General features: G+C 42.5%; 1 protein-coding gene across 5 annotated transcripts in view; it reads right to left on the bottom strand.

Annotated features, from left to right (window-relative positions):
- Positions 1 to 24,239, bottom strand: part of PTPRM (protein tyrosine phosphatase receptor type M) — a 671,212-nt gene that overhangs the window by 108,652 nt on the left and 538,321 nt on the right. The gene's annotated exons all lie outside the window — the stretch shown is intronic.

The following is a 24,239-nucleotide window of genomic DNA, read 5'->3' as shown; positions in this document are numbered from 1 at the left end:
AACACACATTGCTATATATAAAATAGATAGCCAGTAAGGACCTACCATACAGCACGGAAACTCTACTCAATACCTTGTAACAACCCATAATGGAAAAGAATCGGAAAATATATGTTAGTTGCTCAGTCATGTCTGACTCTTTGCAACCCCATGGTCTGTAGCCCGCCAGGCTCCTCTGTCCATAGAATTCTCCAGGCAAGAATATTAGAGTGGGTAGCCATTTCCTTCTCCAGGGGATCTTCCTGACCCAGGGATCAAATCTGAGTCTCCCGCATTGCAGGCAGATTCTTTACTGCCTGAGCCACCAGGGAAGCCATATATATACATACATATATATAAATATCTGAAACACAACATTGTAAATCAACTATAATTCAATAAAAAAAGAGAAATAAATGGTGCTATCTACAGAAGTACATCTCTGGGAGGAAAACCAGAGTAAAAAAGGGTGACCATGTCAATCCGTAGGAGAGTTTGGGGCTATCCAGGACATGCAGACTCCAGCATCACTGGGAACCCACTTCTGACTTTTGGGCCCACCATGTCTGAGGGTTACATGCAGAGTTCACAAGGATGCTATGTCCCACGGCTCCTTTCTTATTTCTAGCAGCTATGATTTTGCACGTACCTAAGAACTTCAAATGAATTTATAAGCAATTACCTTTCCACTGAAATGCATAATGGGATCAGGTCTTTCACTTATTTATTTTTTCATTTGCCTCTGTTCTCACCGACTCCTGCAACAATCCCTCAATCAGAAGTGAAGGTGGAGGCTTAATGACTTTATGTATAATTTAGTTTTCTGCAATGGGCCCCTCACTTACTGTTCTACAGAAGTTTAGGAGAGCATGGCACCTTATCAGACTTACAAGGACACTGAAGACATGTATTTCAGCTCTGCGTTTTTGTCCTGTGACTTCTTTCATTTGAACTGTGTACTCAAGTTAAATTAGCTGCTTTAAAATGTTACAACATTGAGCCCAGGAGACAGCAGATGTTTTCGATTTTTTTTGCATTGTGCCCCAAATAGGAGACTAATGAGTCTCAATCCTAAAGGAAATCACCCCTGAATATTCATTGGAAGGGCTGATGCTAAAGCTTAAGCTTGTATACTCTGGCCACCTGATGCGAAGAGCTGACTCACTGGGAATGACCCTGATGCTGGGAAAGATTGAGGGCAGGAGAAGAAGCGGGTGACAGAGGATGAGATGGTTGGATGGCATCACCAACCCAATGGACACAAGTTTGAGCAAACTCCGGGAGATAGTGAAGGACAGGGAAGCCTGACGTGCTGCAGTTCATGGGGTCACAGGGAGTTGGACACGACTGAGCAAATGAACAACCAAACAGCAACTTTGGGAAGCTCTGTTATATAAATATTATCTTACAAAGACTCCAGCCTTTTCTATTCATTAGGTCCATTAGAGATTTATTTAGATGGTTTCTTGGCTTAGATAGGAGGTATGCATTAAGATGCAGATATAGGATGTTGGCCAAAAAAGAGCTCAAGAGTCAATGTGTACTGCCTATCAGAATGTCACGATGAAACATTGCACATCAAGAAACCAAATCCTACTGTGCAGACGTGCTCATGGTTTTCCATAGTTTTTTCCCTGTTCCACTTTTTTTCCTATTCATGTGAAGTTATAGGCACATAAAATATGCTGTCTTTTCCATTTAAATCACTGTTACCTGAAGGCTCTAAAAATACTTACTGTGCTAGAGGCAGAAACTATTTTAAAAGCTGTAGCACTTCTGGCTGCCCACCTGTGAGTGATCCCACAGATCACTGCCTGGCTCATCATGCCACAAGAACTTTAAACACACAAAGCACACACGCACACACATCCACATCCACATGAAACAGCATGCTTTTCAAAAATCCTGATCACTTTGAGCTTTGCCTTTAGTCTTGAGGATTTGTTTTACATTCTGAAAGCTGTAAATTTGGAAGATTGATTTTTGAAATGTTTATTTTTACATATTGAACACTGACAAATAATTTCAATGTCTCTTTTCCACTGTTCCTTTACTTGATCACACCTGTTGCACTTGTCAGGAAAAAGTATTACAATGTTTAAGTGCAATATGGCACGCCATGGATGGCCAGCACCAAAGGACAAATTTCCTGGGTCTCTTTAAGCCTCCTTCCTCTGACTCCTTGAGTGTTGCTGCTGCTGCTGCTAAGTCGCTTCAGTCGTGTCTGAATCTGTGCGACCCCATAGACGGCAGCCCACCAGGCTCCTCTATCCCTGGGATTCTCCAGGCAAGAATACAGGAGTGGGTTGCCATGTCCTTCTCCAATGTATGCATGCATGCTACGTTGCTTCAGTCGTGTCCGACTCTGTGCGACCCCATGGACAGCAGCCCACCAGGTTCCTCTGTCCACAGGATTCTCTAGGCAAGAATACTGGAGTGGGTTGCCATTTCCTTGAGTGTTAACTAGACCAAATCTACACTTTCATCTAACTCTTAACATTTTCAAATCAACTGAAAATCATAAAATTGGTATGAATAAAGCAAGGTCAGTTCACAAGATTAAAGTTCTTACATCAACACCACACAGTCACGCAGTCAATAAACTTAATTTCCAACTTCTCTACCATTTCTTTGTTGTTGTTGCTGTTCCATGACTACGTCCTGTCTGACTCTTTGTGACTCCATGGACTGCAGCACGCCAGGCTTTTCTGTCCTTCATATCTCCCAGAGTTTGCTCAAACTCATGTCCATTGAGTAGATGATGACAGCCAGCCATCTCATCCTCTATCGTCCCCTTCTCCTGCCTTCAATCTTTCCTAGCATCAGAGTCTTCCCCAATGAGTCAGCTCTTCACATCAGGTGGCCAAAGTATTGGAGCTTCATATTTAGCATCCTTCCTTCCAATGAATGTTCAGGGTTGATTTCCTTTAGGATTGACTGGTTTGAACTTTTTGCTGTCCAAGGGACTCTCCAGAGTCTTCTCCAGTACCACAGTTCAAAAGCATCATTTCTTTATGCTTTAGGATATGGTGGCCTGCCATCTGTCCCAATTAGTAGCAAGTTATCAAGCTTTCTAGGTACCTGACATATACAGGATCCCTGTCTCAACTGTCTGATCTCTACCTTTACATGTTTTAAGGGTTAAAACATGGTGCGGAGGGAGATTCTGACTCCTGATTGTACCTTAAAGGTGCGGCTGTCCAGGTTTAAATACAGCTCCCCCCGTGAGCTTTGTGACATGTGTAAAAGATGGACCTCTCTAAGCCTCAGTTTCCTCTTGTCCAGAGTGGGAGGGTGTGGTGAGCTTTAAACGAGATAATATGTGGAAGGGCAGCCCATGGCTGATGCTCAATCAATGTCAGCTGCTATTATGATAAAAAGGTTGATTACTCTAAACACCATGATGGCGATGCTCACTACCTGGTTCTAATGATTTTCAAAACCATGAAATTCTAAGGATTGGTTGTCAATCTTAGGCACCACTGGCCTGTATTGGTCCTGTAAAGGGTTCCTTGTCCCAGCCAACCAACCTGCCTCCTAGGGGCTAAGCCCAGTGTCAAACAGTACAGAGACCACACCAAAGAGCCAATGGCCTCGTCCCTGGAAAACTACAGTCCGGGGTCACAGTCATGAGACAGACAGCAGAGGGTAAAAGTGATGCACAAAGAGACACTGAGTTATGTTGCATGGACTCTCATGTGCTGTTAAGGTCTGGAGAAATCAGGGAGCACTTGGTGGGTGGGTGGGTGAGTGGGTGGGCAGGGAGGCTTCAGGGAGACAGGACTGGACTCCAAGCACAGGAGAGCAACATCAGCAACAGACAGAGGTGTGGGAATGAGGGAGGAGGGGATGGTCTGATTGAGCGAGAGATTTTTATCAGAGAGAGAAAGGCTACAAAGAGAGGTGAGCTGAATCCTGCTGGTGGCGGCCCAACCACCCAGGGCTTTAGACGCTGGGGGTTTCCCAGCAGAGGGAAGTGAGTGCTATTTCAACGTGACTTAGGAAAGCCAAGCCTGATGGTGGTCAAATAACTGATTCCATCAGAAATGGTGGCTCAAAGCTCTGGCAGGGATCCAGGAATACAGGGGCCCAGTTCCAGGTCACAGCAGAAAGATCTACTTGTATATTATGCATAACACGGATGCACACACAGAATATTGTCCCCACAACAGTCCTGTGGGGAGACACACATCCCTTCTTCCAAAGGAGGGGCTGGAGGCTTTGAGAGGCACCCCGGAAGGGGTACCCATCACAGAGGGTGTCCACGTGTCAGCAGCACATGCAGGATGTCTGGAAAATTTTTTTTTAATGGGTGTCTTCACTACTACATTTAAAATAGATAACCAACAAGCATCTATCACTGTATAGCACAGAGAACTCTGCTCAATATTCTGTAATAACCTAAATGGGAAAAGAAATAGAAAAAGAATAGATACTTGTATATTTATAACTGAGTCATTTTGCTGTACACCTTAAACCAGCACACCATTGTTAATCAGCTATACTCCAATATGATAAAACTTTAAAAAGGGAGGGTCTTATATTTAGTAGCCAGCACAGCAAAGGTGACTGAGAGATAGCGAGACGACACAGGCCCGAACAGATGTGACACAGGCCTCACTTAAGTGTCCTGAGATGTTCAGACTTCTCGCTCTCATTCACGTCTCACCTGAATGGCCAGCAATTCCTTTACTCACCGGCTATTCTATTTGCTTTCCTGCAAAGGTCTAAACACAAGAGAGTCTCTGGGAGGCATTAAAGTCTTTCCTTTTTCTTTACTAGCCTCCTCATAAATCCAATGGACATATCTAAAAGAAGATGTTGTAATTTTTATTATCCATTTAATCACAAAGTTAAAGTCTAGTTCTAATTTTTAAAAAATATTTATTGATTGATTTGGCTGTGCAGTTCTTAGTTGCAGCATGTAGGATCTTTAGGTGTGGGATGTGAACTCTTGGTGACGGCATGTGGGATCTAGTTCCCAGACCAGTGATCCAACCTGGGCCCCCTGCATAGGGAGTGCAGAGTCTTAGCCACTGGACCACCAGAGGAACCCCAAGTCCTCATTTTTGAAGCATCACTTTCCCACAGAACATACCACTGAAGGCTGCAGAAGAAACACATTTTCCACAATAATTTTGGACTGAAGGAGAATCACACATGTCCCACAAATTATGGGAGACCCTGCTAGTGGTCCTTCAACACGTGACGGTGGAACAGTGTCTGATGTCAATCAAAATCCCAGTGAGCTCTGCCTTGACCCTGACGCTGCAGGAATGGTTTCCTAAGGACAGAGAACTCCAACTCGTACCCATCCTTGCTCAACGTTTTCTAACTTTGCCCAGAAGGGTGCTCAGGCACTTATGGTGGTGCTCTGGTTCTCCCTGAAGGCTCTGAATGTCTACAAATACTTCTGATGGTCCTTGTAGGCAAAAGGGTTTCTAGGCCTAATCACAGAACAAATGCTCAGAGGGATGTCATTCTGAAAAATGGTCTTCCAAGAATAACGCCAGCCCAGTTCAAGCACTGATTAAATTATCTGACATAAGTGCCAGTTCACAGGAATTGTGACAACCACTACTCAGACAATTTTGGGGAGAGTCGCACGGGAAAAGCTTTGGAAAAGCAATTATAAAGAATCATTTATTTTATGGGAACACTGATGTCAAATATCGGCCTTTTTTAAAAATAAGAAAAGCATTAAAGTTACCTGACCAAGGCAGTAATCATGACTAGGACTCAAACTCATAAATTAAAAAATTTATTTAGTGTGAAAGAGATCAAATGCCATGTTATGCAACCCACCCTATGCCCTTTAAAATGGTTAAGGGGTCAGCGGTGTTAATGAGATCTGTGCCAAGTCATAAAAAAACAGCTGGACAAGAAAATTGGACATCTAGAGCCTAAACAAAACAAAAACCACTGAAGACTATATGAAAGATTTACTCCCCACCAACCAGGCATGGAGTAGCATGACAATGAGCGATGCCAACCAGCTCCATCCACTGGCTCCACCCACCAGCTCCAGTTCCATCATCAGCTCAAACAACCACCTCCAGCCACTAGCTCCATCCATCAGCACCAAAGATGCTCCAGTCAGTGGGCACCCCAATGACGGTCAGAATTAACTAAGGGCAGGGGAAAATAGGCAAACTACAAGGGGTTACTGAGCAAAGTACTTTCCCGTCAGTTTTAAATTGTTTATCCAGCTCCACTGTCTCCTCCTTCCTGCTCACAAGTTATAGTACAGGCTGGATTATTTCTAAATGCAGGCAGCCTTGACCTACACATAGAACTTATAAAAAGACCAATCCTAGACCACCTGTTACCACCATACCTGCTGATCCCCTCAACCTCTGACAACTGATTAGATATTTTCAGAAGGCCAATCTTGCTTAAAAATTAGAGCTTTTACAACCTAAATGTTCATCAACAGATGAATGGACAAAGAAGATGTAGTCCATACATACATACAATGGAATACTGCTCAGTCATAAAAAACAGAAACATGGGTGGACCTAGAGATTAGCCTACTAAGCCAAGTCAGAAAGAGAAAGACAAATACCATATGCGCTCACTTCTATGTGAGATCTAAAATATGGCATAAATGAACTTATCTACAAAACAGACTCAGACATAAAGAACATGTGGTTGCCAAGGGGGAGAGGAGATGGGAGAGGAGGGGAGTGGGAGGTTGGGGTGAGCAGATACAAACTATTAAATACAAGACGGATGAACAACAAGGTCTTACTGCATAGCACAGGGAACTATATTCAATATCCTATGATAAACCATAATGGAAAAGAATATTAAAAAATATATATATGTGTATATATATATCTGAGTCTGCTGTACAGCAGAAATTAATACAACATTGTAAACCAACTATATTTCAATAAAATAAATTAAAAAAAAAAAAAAGAAGAAAACACCAAAAATATTTACAGCTTTTAGACACAGCGTGAAGACCCAGAAGTGGAAGGAAGACAGGAAGGAACGAAGCTGCGATGGGAGACATGTGGGCTTGGCTGAGGTCCAGGCTGAGGGCAGAGACGAGAGAGAGGAAGACAGATGAGTCCAAGAAAGCAGGAGAGAAGAGGTGACAGGGCACAAGGAGTGGAACATATAATCCCATTTTTCTGGATCACCATGATTCTGAGGAACATCAGAGCTAACATGAATGATGAAGACTAGAGAGATCCATGTACTAGGAAATTCGATAGGGAAGCTCAGCCCATCTACACGTCCATCCTGTGCGGAAAGGCATTGAGCAGAAATAGGGGTCTGCAGTCAGAGAGGAGAAATGCAAGAGCTACAGCAGAAAGCATTGTGGGTAACAGGAAGATGGTGACTGAGCGTGGTGACCACCATCTGTAACTGACAGCAAAGGGGGATGGGCTCCTGTGGCGCAGGAAGCATGGCCATCATGGTCATGAGCCTGCAACCCTGCAGCTGCTGGAACTACGTGATGACCAGCTTGAAAATATGGTTTCAGGATTAAGAAAGATATGTGGTCATGCTGCTGCTGCTGCTGCAAAGTCGCTTCAGTCGTGTCTGACCCTGTGCAACCCCATAGATGGCGGCCCACCAGGCTCCCCCGTTCCTGGGATTCTCCAGGCAAGAACACTGGAGTGGGTTGCCATTTCCTTCTCCAATGCATGAAAGTGAAAAGTGAAAGTGAAGTCGCTTAGTAGTGTCTGACTCTTAGCAACCCCATGGACTGCAGCCTACCAGGCTCCTCTGTCCATGGGATTTTCCAGGCAAGAGTACTGGAGTGGGTTGTCATGTGGTCATGGGTAGATGCCTAATTACTCCTGGAGGAGAAAACAAAAAGATAGTCTGCAGGATACACACCGAGATCTATTCATCGTTTTAATCCTAGGGTCTACCTTTGAGGGCCGTTGGCAGACATCTGCTGAATTCATGAATGAGCAAATCGAAGAAATGCTACTTTGTAGACGCTACAAATCCCAGGAAATCTTCGTTCTCACGGATTCTCCTTATCATGAGATATTTAGAGGGGAAAAAAGATATCTGAGAGGAGAAGGTTAAACAATTAATTCTAGATTTTAAAATACACAAGTTAACATTTCTATAGTGACTAGTAAAAAAAAAAGTGTGTAATCTCCAAATTAGTAGGTGGAAAAATACGAGACAAAAATTCAACTAATTAAAAGTAGGCAGGAAAAAGTGGGGAAGAAGCATAAAAAGATGGAACAAGCATAACTCACAAAATAACAAGACAGAAATGAATTCAAATAAATAACTGCAACAAGTTAAAAATGTACCAAGTGGCAAATTAGTAGATTTTAAAGGTAAAAGCTATAAGACTTTTAAAAGTAAAAACTGAAATAATAAAATCCAGCTACATGCTATTTTTACAAAGGGTTGCAGAGTCAGATACAACTTAGTGACTGAAAAACGACAACAATATGCTATTTATAACAGACACAATTAAAATATAGAGACTGAAAATATGCATACAAGAAAATACTATTTAGAAAGTAACTGGCATAGTTATATTGAAATTAGACAAAATAAATGAACAATAATGATATTACTGCCTAATGAGGAAATGGTCAATTCACTTGGGGGATATAATTCTAAACTTATATTCACCTAATAACTTAGAGTCAAAATATATGACTCTTTTTACCCTCTTTCTATTGACTACGCCAAAGTCTTTGACTGTGTGGATCACAACAAACTGTGGAAAATTCTTCAAGAGATGGGAATACCAGACCACCTGACCTGCCTCCTGATAAATCTGTATGCAGGTCAGGAAGCAACAGTTAGAAACGGACATGGAACAACAGACTGGTTCAAAATTAGGAAAGGAGTACGTCAAGGCTGTATATTGTCACCATACTTATTTTAACTTCTATGCAGAGTACATCATGTGAAATGCTGGGCTGGAGGAAGCACAGACTGGAATCAAGATTGCTGGGAGAAATACCAATAACCTCAGATATGCAGATGACACCACCCTTATGGCAGAAAGCAAAGAGGAACTACAGAGTCTCGTGATGAAAGTGAAAGGGGAGAGTGAAAAAGCTGGCTTAAAACCCAACATTCAAAAAACTAAGATCATGGCATCTCGTCCCATCACTTCAAGGCAAATAGATGGGGAAACAATGGAAACAGTGACAGACTTTATTTTTTTGGGCTCCAAAATCACTGCAGTTGGTGACTGCAGCCATGAAATTAAAAGATCATGGAAAATCCCATGGACGGAGGACAGGACTGAGCGACTTCACTTTCACTTTTCACTTTCATGCACTGGAGAAGGAAATGGCAACCCACTCCAGTGTTCTTGCCTGGAGAATCCCAGGGATGGGGGAGCCTGGTAGGCTGCCATCTATGGGGCTGCAGAGTCGGACACGACTGAAGCGACTTAGCAGCAGCAGCAGCAGCTCCTTGGAAGAAAAGCTATGACCAATCAAGACAGCATAATAAAAAGCAGAGACATGACTTTGCTGCAAAGGTCTGTCTAGTCAAAGCTATGGTTTTTCCAGTCGTGATGTGACAGTTGGACCATAAAGAAAGTTGAGTGCCAAAGAACTGATGCCTTTGAACTGTGGAGCTGGAGAAGATTCTCGAGAGTCCCTTGGACTGCAAAGAGATCGAACCAGTCAATTACAAAGGAAATCAGTCCTGAATATTCACTGGAAGGATGGATGCTGAAGCTCCAATACTTTGGCCACCTGATGTGAAGAAATGCCTCATTGGAAAAGACCCTAATGCTGGGAAAGAATGAGGGCAGGAGGAGAAGGGGACAACAGAGGATGAGATGGTTGGATGGCATCACTGATTCAATGCACATGAGTTTGAGTAAGCTCCGGAAGTTGGTAATGGACAGGGAAGCCTGGTGTGCTGTAATCCATGGGGTCGCAAAGAGTTGGACACGATTGAGTGACTGAACTGAACTGAACCTTTTTCAGTAACAGATTAAACAGACAAAAAGCTAGCAAGTATACAGAAAATTTGAACAGCAAATTTTTAAAAAAGTTGATCTAAAGAATATATAGAACTTGGCACTCAAGATGGTTGTTAAGAATACATCAAATATTTAAGAAAATTGACCACAAGGAAGTTTAACGTCCACAGATTCCTCTAAATAATGTCCACAAATCCCAGTGAATCTTCTCTAATCATCATACATTTAAGTTAGAAATCATTAATAAAAAGACAACCCAAAAATCTCGCATGCCCTGAGCACTAAAGCACACACATTCAAGTACTCATATGCTCTAAATAATGCATGGGTCAAAGAAGTAATTGTGATAAAAATTTAAAAATACTTAATGATAATGATACTTGACTGTTACATACAGGGCAAATTAATAGTTTTAATTAAATGCTTCTCACAGAAAAGACTGAAAATTAATGTATTCAGCGTCCTGTTTGAAAATAAGAACAGCATAAACTCAAAAAAAAAAAAGTAGAAGGAAATGAGTAAAAATGAGGAATAGCAGAAACTTAAAAAATGCAATATGAAAGATCAATAAGGCCAGAGGTTATTTCTTTGAAAAAACTAACAAAACCAACAAAATGCTGGCAAGTAAAGTTAAGAAAGAAGAAAGAGAAAAGGGACAAATAAACACTATTAATGATAATAAAGATAAAAAGGAATACAAGTACAGATAAGTTAACAATAAGAAAATATGAACAAACGTGTACCCCTGAGTAAAAGAATTAGACAAAATCCACAATTCTTATGGAAGATATTTACTATAAAATTAACTTAAGAACAACTACAAATCCAGAATAGTATTATAACTATTGAAAAAATTCGTAACTGAAAATTTTACCAGGAGGAAAATGCCAGACCTAGCCAGTCTCGTAGGTGAGTTAATAAGATAATCTGAAGCTTACATGAACTCTTTGAAGAGAATAGAAAAAATACAGAAAGGTACCTAATTCATTTAAAAAGCAGATACACTCCTCATTCTTAACATGAGAAAATAGAAATATAAGAAGGATCATTAAGAGACTAGTCACTCATGGACACAGACGCAAAAATCATTAGTGAACAGCTTTCAGCAATATTTAAAACATACCATGACTAAGTAAGGCTATCCTAAGAAAGAAAGGTTGGTTCAATATTAGAATGTTAATTATACTAATTAACCTGCCACACTAACATACAAAAAAGAGGAATAATATAATCATTTCCTATAACAATAAATGCTAAAAAAAGCATTCTATCAAATTCAATATTTCTCCAATGGAGTAAACAGTTTTAATAAATCAGAAATGGAAGGGAATAGCTTCAAACTAATTATAACTAGTTGTTAATCATTAAAAGCCTTTTCTCTGAACATCAGGACCAAGACAAGAATGCCTGCCAACCTAAGTTTCATTCAATGTTGTGCTGGAGATTCTAGTCAGCTTTATAAACAAGAAAAAAATAAATAAAATGTATAAGGACGAAGAATAAAGAAAAGTGTCAGTAATGAAAGTTGACCTGGTTTCTCCATGAAAAACTCCAGGGTATTCTACAGAGAAATGATTGAAATCAACATTGATGAGAAATGTTTCTGGACAAAGGAGTAATATACAAAGGGAACAGCATGTGTGTGCATGCACGTGTGTACATATTATACACACATACACTTACATACCCATATCTCTATATATTTATACACATACTCTTATATACTTGCAATTAAAAAACAAAACTACTGAAACAAAAAAGGACACACAAATAAAAGATGTATGAGATTTTATGAAGAACATTTTGAAACTCTGCTGAAAAATATAAAACAAGACCCAAATACATCAAGGCATAAACATATTGAGAGATGAAGATCCAATATTGCCAAGAAGTCAGTTTCCTCAAGCTTTTATACATGCAGTTCCAAACAACATTACACAGAGTTTTTCAGGAAGCTGACTGTATAAAATGTCCACATTTTTCATGGACAAGGTGACTCTAAAATGATGGAACACAAGGCTTAAAGATGACCGATCTATTCTTGAGAAGAACAAGGTAACCATGGAAGAGGTTGTACAAGTTAGTACGAGTTAGATATTAACACTCAAGTAAAAAAATAGAGGCACAGCGTATGAACAGTTGACAAAAGAACATTTTCACCTGATTGGTGAACATATAAGACATGTCCACCTTCAAATGGAACAATAATGAAATATTCTTTTTCCACCTATCAAACTGGCAAAGATGATTTTTTAAAAAAAGACTAAAACTTATTTGAGAGCTGGTGTGTTGAGGTTAGCATTCTTGTGGAGACTGTTTACGAGTGTGAGTTGGTTCAGTGTTTCTGAAAACCAGGTTTTCAATATGCATAAAGAACCATAAGCATTTTATATACTTTGAAGCATTAATTTCACCTCTTGAAGTCTATCTGTAAAAAACAGTGGAGGTAAATCCAAAGAATTATCCATAGCAGTGTTCACAGCAAAGACAAGATATGGATACTATTTACATAAAGATTCTAGTGCATTAAAACATTGGATGGAAACCTACTGAAAACTGAGAGTAGGTTTATGGGTGGTTTTTATTGTCTTTTTCTCTTTACACTTTTCTTAAAATTTCCAAATTTCTTTCAAAAATTATGTGTTGTTTTCAGAGGAAAACAATGATAAAACTGGTACTCAGAAACCTATAAAAGCATATTTTGTTGCTCTTCCTCCTTGCAAGTGCTTTTCATCGTTAAAATAGAGAAAAAATAAAAGAAAGCATTCTCTTTAGGCAGATAAATTATGTTAATTGGATTTATAGTATATTCTCTTCATGTTTCAAGAAGTAAGCTTAAAATACACTTAGTAATCAGCCAAGTAAAATATTTTGGCCATAAAATTGGCAAGGAACACAAATGCATAATTACCTAAAGAGCATAAAGACAATACATATAAAAACATATGCTGCACATTTTAATTAACACGAATGCATTATAATTATTCAGTATCTCTTGTATAATTTCCCTGAAGTAAACAGATAAAAGGTTTTCTGCGTGCCCCTAAAGGGCAACAATAGAAGATAAAGGGAGTGAACAGGTGCTGAAAAATTTTCTAAGATGCTGAATAATAGGTGAAAACCATCGTGGACATAAAACTTTGTTCAGAAGATGCAACAGAAGAAGTTAGAAAAGTCAGCAGGTTGTCTCTGTTTTCAGAGGCAGGACAGGTCAAAAAAGCTACAGCCCCTGATTCAATATTGTTTTGGTCTGAATAATAAATGTAACAATAATGTGGATTTACACGATGTAAAGTGTGAAATAAATTAATTCCAAACATCTAATTCATATATTTCTCTATTACTCAGGGGACAGTGGGAGTTAGAGACGGAATGGAACTCTGATCATAGACACTTTAGAGGCGTGGTGAGAACTTGATACAGAAATGTCTGATATCACTACTGCATCCTTTCCATCTGGGATTCCCAGGGTTTTGGAGATGGGGTGGGGGTTAGCAATGGGAGTAGGAGATGGGGATGAGAGAGGAGGAAAAGCAAGGAAGGGAACACCAGGACAGAAATGCCCTCATTTAGAAATGCTGAATAAACTCAAAACTGGAAAGAGGGGGCCAGAGAAGTGCCTGTGGGTCCCAGGTGATGGCCCTCTACACACCAGTGACAGCTGGTCAGGGCTGCCCACTGGAGGCCATCCCATCCATGGAGATGGAGATACATTAACCAAAAACATCCCGTTCATGGAGGTGCATCTACCAAGCTGGGAGTCCAGCATCACTAAGGCAACAGCTGGACTCTAGTGACCACATGGTCTACAGAGACTCTAGAGAACATGTGGTCTTCAGAGACTCTAGTGACCACGTGGTCTTCAGAACCGATCCAGTTGCTTCAGTGAAGATGATTCACTCAAGGGCCCAGGTCAGGGTCTCCCAGGGACGCTTCAGTGACATGCGAGGTGGAAGATTTGGGACTCAGTCTCCTTATCGCCAATCCACTGTCCTTTCTATTTCCCAGAACTACTCTGAAAAAAGTAATTGCCTTTTCAACTCGTTATTTTTTGCAGCATTTAGTCAAAGATGAGAGGTGTTATCTTGGTTCTGCCTGGCAGTCAGAGATCCAGTTCACAAGGTGGTCACTGCTGTATTGTATAACCTCATTGGAAAAGAGTCCACTGTTTGCAGAACCTCTTCAGAGAGACTCTCTGAGAAAATTATGCACAGCTTGCATCTACACTTTCTCTTCTCCCTCCCTCTCCTGGGCTGACTGGCGGTCATGCAACAATCCAGGGAGGCAGGGTATGGGATCCAAGCCTCTCAAGAGTGGCAGCTCAATGTGAGCTTACACCTGGTCCTGGCGGGTCTCTGACGAGCCAGGTGGCTGATATTGTGCAGGATAATTTCTGTGCATTTCGTGTCAAGGAAAAGCTAGAGCAGGAGAGGAGCGATGTCAGAGTGACCGTGCTCTTGGAGTGGAGACACTGAGAGAGGTTAACAGGCAGCATTTGCTGATGCGGAGATTCTGAAACGAACCAGAGCTGGCGCTGTCAGCAGGGCCCCCGGGGCTGGTTGGATCCTCTGCCAAAGGACAGAGCACTTCAAAGCACAAAGAACTGCTCAGAGGAGGACAAGGCTCCTGCCATGAAGTCACAATTCGAATCAATAAAACGAAAGGTTGCCTTCTGCAGGGATGAATTTTGTGGTGTTGCAGGAGGAAGTTGGTGGTGCAGGGGAAACAGCAGGGAGTCAACAGAGTCTGGGGGAAATACCCCCACTCCAGAGCGGGATGATCTTGGGCAAGAGACTTAATTCTGAGTCACTCCCTCATCTCTAAAATGGGTGTGACAATGACTTAATAGCATTGTGATTAGAAAGATCCATCTTTCTCCCTGTTTACCTGTGTATCTTTGTAGAGCGTGTTTACATATGGTGTTAGACCAAAGTAGTCACCATCAGCATCATCACTGACATTCTAGAGACCACGGGAAATTTCATGAAAAGTCCACCCCTGGAAGCCTTGGTAAGTCCATGATAACACAAATTACCTTTCTGAACTCTGATTCTGTGATATATACAGTCTATGATATACACAGTCTATGATAACATACAGTTTCTCTCTTGCAATAGTAATGTTTTGAAATGTACTGAAGTCACTAGATAATTCTACATTATTTCTATTAAGGACCAAAAAAGTATGAAAGCATATATGGAATAAAAATACTCTCATTTTAAAACATGTGGTTGGCATACAGTGAGTAAAACCATCAGATGGAACCACGCCATTCATTTTCCCATTTTTAAGCCATCAGTATTGGTAAGGTTCAAGTCATCCAGCAGAGTTTTTTTTTCTGGTTGAATGTTGCTAAACCACTTGATTCTACGTGATGATGTGTACCATTCTGAGCATATAGTTTTAATAGTTCTAACCATCTTTAATTTCAGTTCCCCTTCTAGGAGTGTATGTGTTGAAATACACTGAAATCAATTCAACAAGTGTAAAGGAACACATTTATCAGTTTAGTTCAGTTGCTCAGTCGTGTCCGACTCTTTGCAACCTCATGGACTACAGCATGCCAGGCTTCTCCGTCCATCACCAACTCCCGGAGCTGACTCAAACTCATGTGCACTGAGTCGGTGATGCCATCCAACCATCTCATCCTCTGTTGTCCCCTTCTCCTCCCACCTTCAATCTTTCCCAGCATCAGGGTCTTTTCCAGTGAGTCATTTCTTTAAATCAGGTAGCCAAAGTATTGGAGTTTCAGCTTCAGCATCAGTCCTTACAATGAATGCTCAGGACTGATTTCCTTTACGATGAACTGATCGGATCTCCCTGCAGTCCAAGGGACTCTCAAGAGTCTTCTCCAACATCACAGTTCAAAAGCATCAGTTCCTCAGCACTCAGCTTTCTTTATAGTCCAGCTCTCACATCCATACATGACTACTGGAAAAACCATAGCATTGACCAGATGTACCTTTGTTGGTAAAGTAATGTCTCTGCTTTTAAATATGCTAAGTTGGTCATAGCTTTTCTTCCAAGGAGCAAGCATCTTTTAATTTCATGGCTGCAGTCACCATCTGCAGTGACTTTGGAGCCCCCCAAAATAGTCTCTCACTGTTTCCATCAGTGTTTCTCAAACATCTATTGGGTAATCAATTAATATACAGCTTACCGTATTATGTTAATATACTGCCCACTGTATTATCACTGACCACTATGTTATTCAAATGCTGAACTATGAGACCCTGGACAGACTGTGTCTCTGACTGGAAGGTCGGGGAAAATGTCAGGAGGAGGTGCCACCTGCGCTGGGTCTGAGGGGTTTGGCAGGTGGAGAGGGAGCTGGGAGTCCCTCCAGGCAGAGACCAAGATGTGAAGTGTGGCTCAGAGACAGCGAGGTGCTGAGGGGGTGAGAGGGGCAGGGATTCAGAGGAGCACAGCAGGCAGCAGCTGCAGGCAGTTCCAGAGAAGCCCGGCGCATGGGCCGGGGCCACGACCTGCGAACTGAGCACCTCTACTAAGGAGGTGCCCATTTTTGTACAGAATCCAGAGCAGGTGTTTTAGTCTCACATGGGATAACATTTGTGTTTCCCAAAGAACACTCGTTGCAGAGTGGAGGGTGGATATGAACAGGGAGATTAAATGTCAAGAGATGAGTTGTTGTTCAGCCACTCAGTCGTGTCTGAGTCTTTGCGACTCCAGGGGCTGCAGCATGCCAGGCTTCCCTGTCCTTCACTGTCTCCTGGAGGTGCTCAAACTCATGGTCATTGAGAGGGTGATGCCATCCAACCATCTCATCCTCTGTCATCCCCTTCTCCTTTTGCCCTCAATCTTTCCCAGCATCAGGGTTTTTTCCAGTGAGTCAGCTCTTCACATCAGGTGGCCAAAGTATTGGAGCCTTAGCTTCAGCATCGGTCCTTCCAGTGAATATTCAGGACTGATTTCCTTTAGGATTGACTGGCTCATCTCCTTGCAGTCCAAGGGACTCTCGTTAGGGGACTATTGCAAGAAGTTGGGGGCAAGCAATGAGGGCAGCCAGTAGGCTCACAGGCTACTGTTGGACACGGTGGGAGGAGAAGCAGGCAGGATCTGGGAGGTGTGAGTGGAGGTGGGTGAGGGGCACTGCAGTTCTGCTGAAGCAACTGGGCCAGGTCAGTGGGCGGTGACAGCTTCCAGCTGATGCCTGGTACCCTTGAGGTGTTGGGACACCGGCTCCTGATGTCCCTGCTGGGCCAGGTCCTGAGATCTAACAGCATCTGACACTAAAAGCATGTTAACCAGTGGGGAGAGTGCCCATCCCCCCACCCAGGGGAGATGAAGACAATTCTAATCACCGGCTTCAACGTGGCAACCAGACAGCTGAAGGGAACCACTTCAAACCAACTGGAAACTGTCTCCCACCACAAACTGAAATCAGCAGGAGGACGGAGAGTCAGAAGAAATAATAATGCTTGCAATGCAGGAGACCCAGTTTCGATCCCTGGGTCGGGAAGATCCCCTGGAGAAGGAAATGGCAACCCACTCAGTATTCTTGCCTGGAGAATCCCATGGACAGAGGAGCCTGGTGGGCTGCACTCCATGGGGTCTCAAAGAGTCGGACATGGCTGAGCGACTAACACAACCAACTACATTTTCTGATTCCATGGCGGTATCAGGGGCGTGGGGGAGAGGAAGCCAGACTAAAAAAAATTAACCTAACACATCAGAGGTCCTGAAAGCAAATATGACACAGTGGAGCCCGTGACAAATAAAAACACTTTTATATTTGTAGTTTTGGGGAAAACAATCTACCAAGTATTCGCAGAAAAACCAACTGCTGCTCTTACTTAAATTATGCTGAAATTTTCACCTACTAAGAAAGTATTTGCAAACACATATACTCGACTTGCCCCAAACAGCTTGAAGCAACCTCGAAATTTGAGATGCAAGTTTTTATCTTCTTATGGACCTGGCTCAGCAGCCCCATAATAATTACAGGAAAAAAACATGTCAGAACTCACTTGGCTGCGGCAGCCACTGGAGGCGCAGCTGTTGTGATTCTTAATGTATCTGCAGCGCTCGCCAAGGCTCCCCGTCTCCCCATCCTTGACTTTCAATGGTTTGGTTTTGTTTATTTTGTACCCTGTGGGACAGAAAATAACCTGCACTGATTGTGGCAATTGATGGGCTCAGCTGGTGCCTTAGAATATGAAACGGGAACTGAAAATCGCATCTGAAGAGCGTGTGGGCTGGAGGTGAGCGCGGGGGTGCCTCCACCCTGGACAGCGCACGAGCACGGACTAGCTGCATTGACAACAGTCCCATCAGGTAAGAACACAAAAGGCACCTCTCATTCCCTCTGCCCGCCTCTGCTTTCAAAACCCAACAAAGGGGCCGCTGGGCACTATTCTTAGAGCCTTTCTAGAGGTACCTGCAACTGTGCCCACTAGTCCCCCATGGGGAGGGACCAGGCCCGGGGTGCTCTCCTCGCCAGACCGGCTGCACCCACCTGAGGATGCAGCCTGTCTTTCCAGCTGAGGGCCTTCCTGTCTCATGGCTTCTCCACAGGAATTAGGACCGGAATGGCAACCCACTCCAGTATTCTTGCCTGGAGAATCCCATGGACAGAGGAGCCTGGAGGGCTACAGTCCATGGGGTCGCAAAGAGCTGGACATGACTGAGCGACTGACACACTCCCAGGCGAGGAGGTGGGTTTTCAGGGAGTGGTTTTCCCTTTCTAGTTTTCACTGGCTTCCTTGACATGGGAATCAAGAAAATTAGAAAAAAAGAAAGAAAAGATACCCAGGTTTGAGAGGGCGAGTCAGGCTTTTGAATGACAATTCCTTCTTAGCTTGCGGCCCTTTGCCAAATATGTTGCCTGTGTGCTCAGTCATGTCTGACTCTTTGCAACCCCACAGACGTAGCCCACCAGGCTCCTCTGTCCATGGATTCTCCAGGCAAGAATTCTGAACTGAGTTGCCATTTCCTTCTCCAGGGGATCTTCCCGACCCAGGGATCAGACCTGTATCTCCTGCACTGGCAGGGAGATTCTTTGCCACCAGTGCTACCTGGGACGCTCCAAAGAGATGCTGGGCTTCCCCAGTGACTCAGTGGTGAAGAATCCACCTGTCGGTGTGGGAGACATGGGTTTGATCCCTGATCCAGGAAAGTCCCGCACGCCATGGAGCAACTAAACCCATGTGCCACAACTACTGGATCCGTGTCAAATACGAAAAAGGCATCAAATATAACATTGTGCTTATACTGAAAAAAAATCAGCTGTTTTACTTAGAAAGCAGGGAAGGATGAGAGGGGAAAATTTACAATCCATACATTTTGAAAAGATTTACAAGGAGCTGTAAGGTGTTAAAGACATTGAAAAAAAAATGCAGGTTCCTCGGGAAAATGCATAGGTTGTACTTGAGCCTGAAGGTTTTGGCATAATGTCTCCAATTCCCCACTGTAAATTGAGCAAAAAACCAGTCTCCATGTTCAATTAAAAAATTAGTCATCTGTGTTTGTGCCCTAGAGAAACACACAGGAGAAAAGTCGGTGGGGTGAGGATAATACTTTGCTAAATAAATTTAGACATACGTACACACGCACATATTTTTCTGAGGAGTAGCTGCCATGAATTACTTAGATTTATACATTTCAGAAGGTTTCCCAGGTAGCGCTAGTGGTAAAGAACCCACCTGCCAATGCAGGAGACGTGGGTTTGATCCCTGGGTTGGGAAGATCCCCTGGAGGAGGGCACGGCAACCCACTCCAGTATTCTTGCCTGGAGAATCCTATGGACAGAGGAGCCTGGCAGGCTACAGTCCATGTGGTCGCAGATAGTCAGACATGATTGAAGTGACTGAGCACACACACATACATTTTTGATCTAGTAACTGGACAATAAATGTTTGTGCCCCAGAGCGATATTAACTGTTGGCTGATAAAACAGTATCATCTGTGCTTTCCAGGAGGCTGTAGGTGGGAGTAGTTTCAAATTGTTGTCCTTTCTTTATCTTAATTTCACAATGATAGCAACATACATTCTTTCAGAATTACACGACTGTTTTCCCACTTCAGGTTAATGTTTTTCTGCTTGGATCCTGGAAAACACCTGGATTCAGTTCAAAAACTGAGGACCAAAGAAGGCCTTTGGGGGACAACAGAGGGGCAGGAACTCACTCTCTATCTCTGCAGGGTCACCCCTGAGGCTTGCCCTGCTCCATACCACTCAGGCAGGGGGAGCAGCCCCCACGTCTGGGACAGGACCTCCCGGCCAGTGGCAGAACTGGAGAATCTTCATTCCAGGTGATGACGGCCTGGGAGTCTGCAGGGGCGCCTGGTGTAGGGCTTCAGTGCTCCCCGAGTGCAGTCTTCTCATTTGTCCACATCTGGGAGACCCATGGCTCCTCCCCAAGGGCTTAGCACAGAGTGATTCGTGCGAAGAATCACTTCGAAGAATCCGTGCTTCCTTTTTGGCAGCAACGTAAACAAACCTGCCCTCTCCGCTGAGTCTGTCTCCTGAGACCCTCCATCCCGTCTCCACTGACAATGTGCCGTTTTCTGTTCAATTCTGCCTGTTTACTTTTTTGATTGTGATTCATGTCTGAGTTTCTTTGGAATCAAATTATAGCATTTCCCTGGTGAGAGATGCCATATGACGATCTTGTTAGAACAAAATCACATAAAAAAATCTGCACCCGCTGCTGCTCTGTCTTGTCCCCACCACGTTTCCCTACGGTTTGGACACACTTCTGTGTCGGCTCCTCGAGTGGTAATGAACCCTTCCAGGGTTGAGGCCAGTTTTCAGACAGTTCTGTCTTGGAAAAGATAAAGACGAATTGGTTCAAACAGTGTCAACAGAGAGAAACTCACTGTTTCAAAATTATTCTACAGTTTAAGAGACTGGTGTTTACTGACATCCATGAATTGAAGGAAACCGACCGGCTGGGCGATGGTACTGAGTCATGGTGGCAACCTGAGGCTTTCTTGATGTTTTTCCCCTAGAAATGTTTTGGCACTGGAGTAACTCATGGCTTGGACAAATCTGGAAGCCAAGCTTTCATACTGCAGTCTTCCCTGATGGCTCAGATGGTAAAGAATCTGCCTGCAATGCAGGAGATACAGGTTCACTCCCTAGGTTGGGATGATTCCCTGGAGGAAGGCATGGCAACCCACTTCAGTATTCTTGCCTGGAGAATCCCATGGACAGAGGAGCCTGGCGGGCTACTGTCCATGGAGGTGCAAAGAGTCAGACACGACTGAGTGAATTTCACATCACTTTGCTTTCTGAATGGGGAGAGAGGGATGCAGTTGCTGCTACACTTTTACAGTAAATACATTTCCCACCTCCCCTTCACTTTTGGGGTGTGGATTATTATCTTTCAAGACATGTCTGTGGGCCTTGTATGACAGCATTTAAAAATTAAGCTGTTTGTACGAACAGATCTCCATCCAAGTACAGATGAGAATGAGATGCGTGCGTTACCTTAATCTCCTTCTCTTCCCATGGCAGCCAGAATGATGTCCGAGCTTCTGGGAGGGACTCACAAAGCCCTGACTGCTCAAAGTCTCTGGCTTCCGTGTCTACCTGGAATCCTGTTCTTTCGCTTCTCCAGGCCAACTGCAACTCATCCTTCAAGGAACAAGCCGTACTTTCCCAGATTTGGGGATGGAAGTGAGACAGAGCAGGCACCTCCTTCTCCCTGAGGCCACTCTGCAGGTCTGTCCCTGTGCCAGCGTTACTCATCACGTCCCACTGACTCTGTCCCACCACAGTCCTGCCCCAACAACCACTCCCTGCCCCCAGGAGGAAGCACTTAGTAACCTGAAGATTCCCAAGTACTGGGAACCTTCCTAACAGAACTTCCCACCTCGTCTTTCCTCCAAGAGCGTGTTCCCATGTACTCCTGCTTTCCTCTCTGGTACATATTCTCTTTGCGTTTTTCCCTTTCTTTTTAAAAAAGAAAGCTGATAACAATTTTGCCACTGAAAAGTTTTTACTTTCCCCGTCAGCTTTAGTGAGATGTAATTGACATGTAACACTGTATAGCTTAAGGGTATATAATGTGACGAAAGCATACCTGTATATATTCGTTTTAAACAGACCTCTCTGGATATGGAGAAAAGGGAACTCTCCTCCCCTGTTGGTGGGAATGTAAGTGGTGCAGCCACTATGGAAAACAGTATAAAGTTTCCTCAAGAAACTAAAAATAGAGTTGCCATATGATTCAGCAATCCGATTCCTAGGCACATACCCAGACAAAATTATAATTCAAAAAGAAACATGCACCCCAATGTTCACAGCAGCACTATTTATAACAGCTGAGACATAGAAACAACCTAAATGTCCATTACCAGATGAATGGATAAAGAAGATGTAATCCACATATATAATGGAATATTACTATGCCATAAAAAGGATGAAATAATGCCATTTGCAGCAACATGGATGAACCTAGAGATTATCATACTATGTGAAGTAAGTCAGAGAAAGACAAATATATGATATCACTTACATGTGGAATCTAAAATATGACACAAATGAACATATATACAAAACGGGTGTATAGAACAGACTTGTGGTTGCCAAGGGGAAGGGGGCTGGGGGAGGGTTGGATTGGGAGTTTGGGATTAATAGATGCAAACTGTTATATACAGGATGGATAAACAACAAGATCCTACTGTATGGTACAGGAAACTATACTGAATATCCTGTAATAAACCATAATGGAAAGGAATATATATATGTGTATACATATATGTATATATGCATAATGGAATCAATTTGCTATACAGCAGAAATTAACACAACATTGTAAATCAACTATACTTCAATAAAATAAATGAAAAAAAAAAAAAAAAACCAAACAGTCCCCTCTGATCCACTGAATAGCTAGCATGGGAAAAAGAGGTTTTTGAAATGTAATTATTAAAACATTTTATTTCAGAGTATAACAACTCGTAATGAATCATTAAATTATAACATGCTTAAAATTATACACTGCTTCAGTTTGCACTTATAAGTCATATTTATTCAGGATAAGGATATCTGAAAATGAAATAATTTTCTTCATATTTTCAAATATGCATCATCTATGGTGTACTATTGGAAGTCCTAAGGTAGGTATTTTAAAATAGTCTGTGAAAAACTGAACTCAGGTTATTTCATGAATTGTTATTTGAGCCTATAACTAATCTCTTTGACATTAACATCGTTAATAAACTTTAGAGCAATATCTGCATTCGGAAGACTGGATAGAACTAAAGACGTCATCTCTATTCATTAGGCTTATATTTTCTCAATAACCTAATTTTGTCTTTCATAAGATATTAATGCTTTTGGAAGTCTTGCTCTTAATCCTATTAATTCCTAAGCCAGCCTTCTAAAGTGCAGGAGGAAATATGCAAAGGCAGTCAATTTCACTGAATTATAAATTAAATCACAAAAGGTAAACCTCAGAATTTCAGGATGGCTAAAATGCAGAACTTCATCTGGACATATTTTATCGACTTAAAACTAAGCTATGAGGGCCTGGTCCATGTTTGTGTCCTTGGTTTTGCAGACTTTTGATCTGAGGTCACTGGCAACATGTGAGCCACATGTGCTAACAGAATAAAGTGTGTCTGTGTATTTGCTTGAGTTGGTAAGATCTGCTCTTCATTTTTAAAATATTTTGGCCATGCTGGGTGTCATGTGGGATCTTAGTTCCCCAACCAAGGATAAAATCCATGCTCCCTGCATTGGAAACACATAGTCTTAATCACTGGACCACGAGTAAAGTTCAAGACCTGGTCTTAAAGGAAGCAGAGCAGTGGTGGGGCTCTGACTGCTGCAATGAGTCTTTGACAGTTAAACTGAGCAGTACAACATCTGCACTGCTAAAACTGAGGTATCATGAGGGGCGCCCAAGAGGAGAAAGAAGCAGAGTTTGCACCTTGAAGTATAGGGAGGTGGTAGCCACTGATTTTAAAAATACTCTAATTTCAGACATGATGTTTGCCAACTTGGAGCTAGCCAGGTAGACGAAGTACAGAAACATCTTCTTAGATTAAAAAAGCCACATGGTTGTATAATCCTGTTTTTACTGTAAGCACGCTGCTACTTTATCTTCACCAATGACTGTGAACTCATTTTATTTAATAAGGTAACAGAGAAATCCAAGACTCCTCCTTCACCCAGTTCACAAACTCACACACAGACACACCCTGACACTGACGAGTGCTCTTCTGAACCAGTCTTCATCCAGTCAATGAGCTCTCTCCAGTTCAACAAAGACATTCCAATAGAATCGGCTAAGGACAGAGGCTGTGCAAAGGGTAAAGTCTACTCTGTTCATATGGTGTCAGAGTATAAACC

The sequence above is a fragment of the Moschus berezovskii genome, chromosome 28, assembly GCF_049115385.1.
Source record: "Moschus berezovskii isolate FMDL1 chromosome 28, NW_MosBer_1.0, whole genome shotgun sequence".
NCBI lineage: Eukaryota > Metazoa > Chordata > Mammalia > Artiodactyla > Moschidae > Moschus > Moschus berezovskii.
Note: the sequence above shows the minus strand (reverse complement) of the source record. Positions and strands in the feature narration are given on the sequence as shown.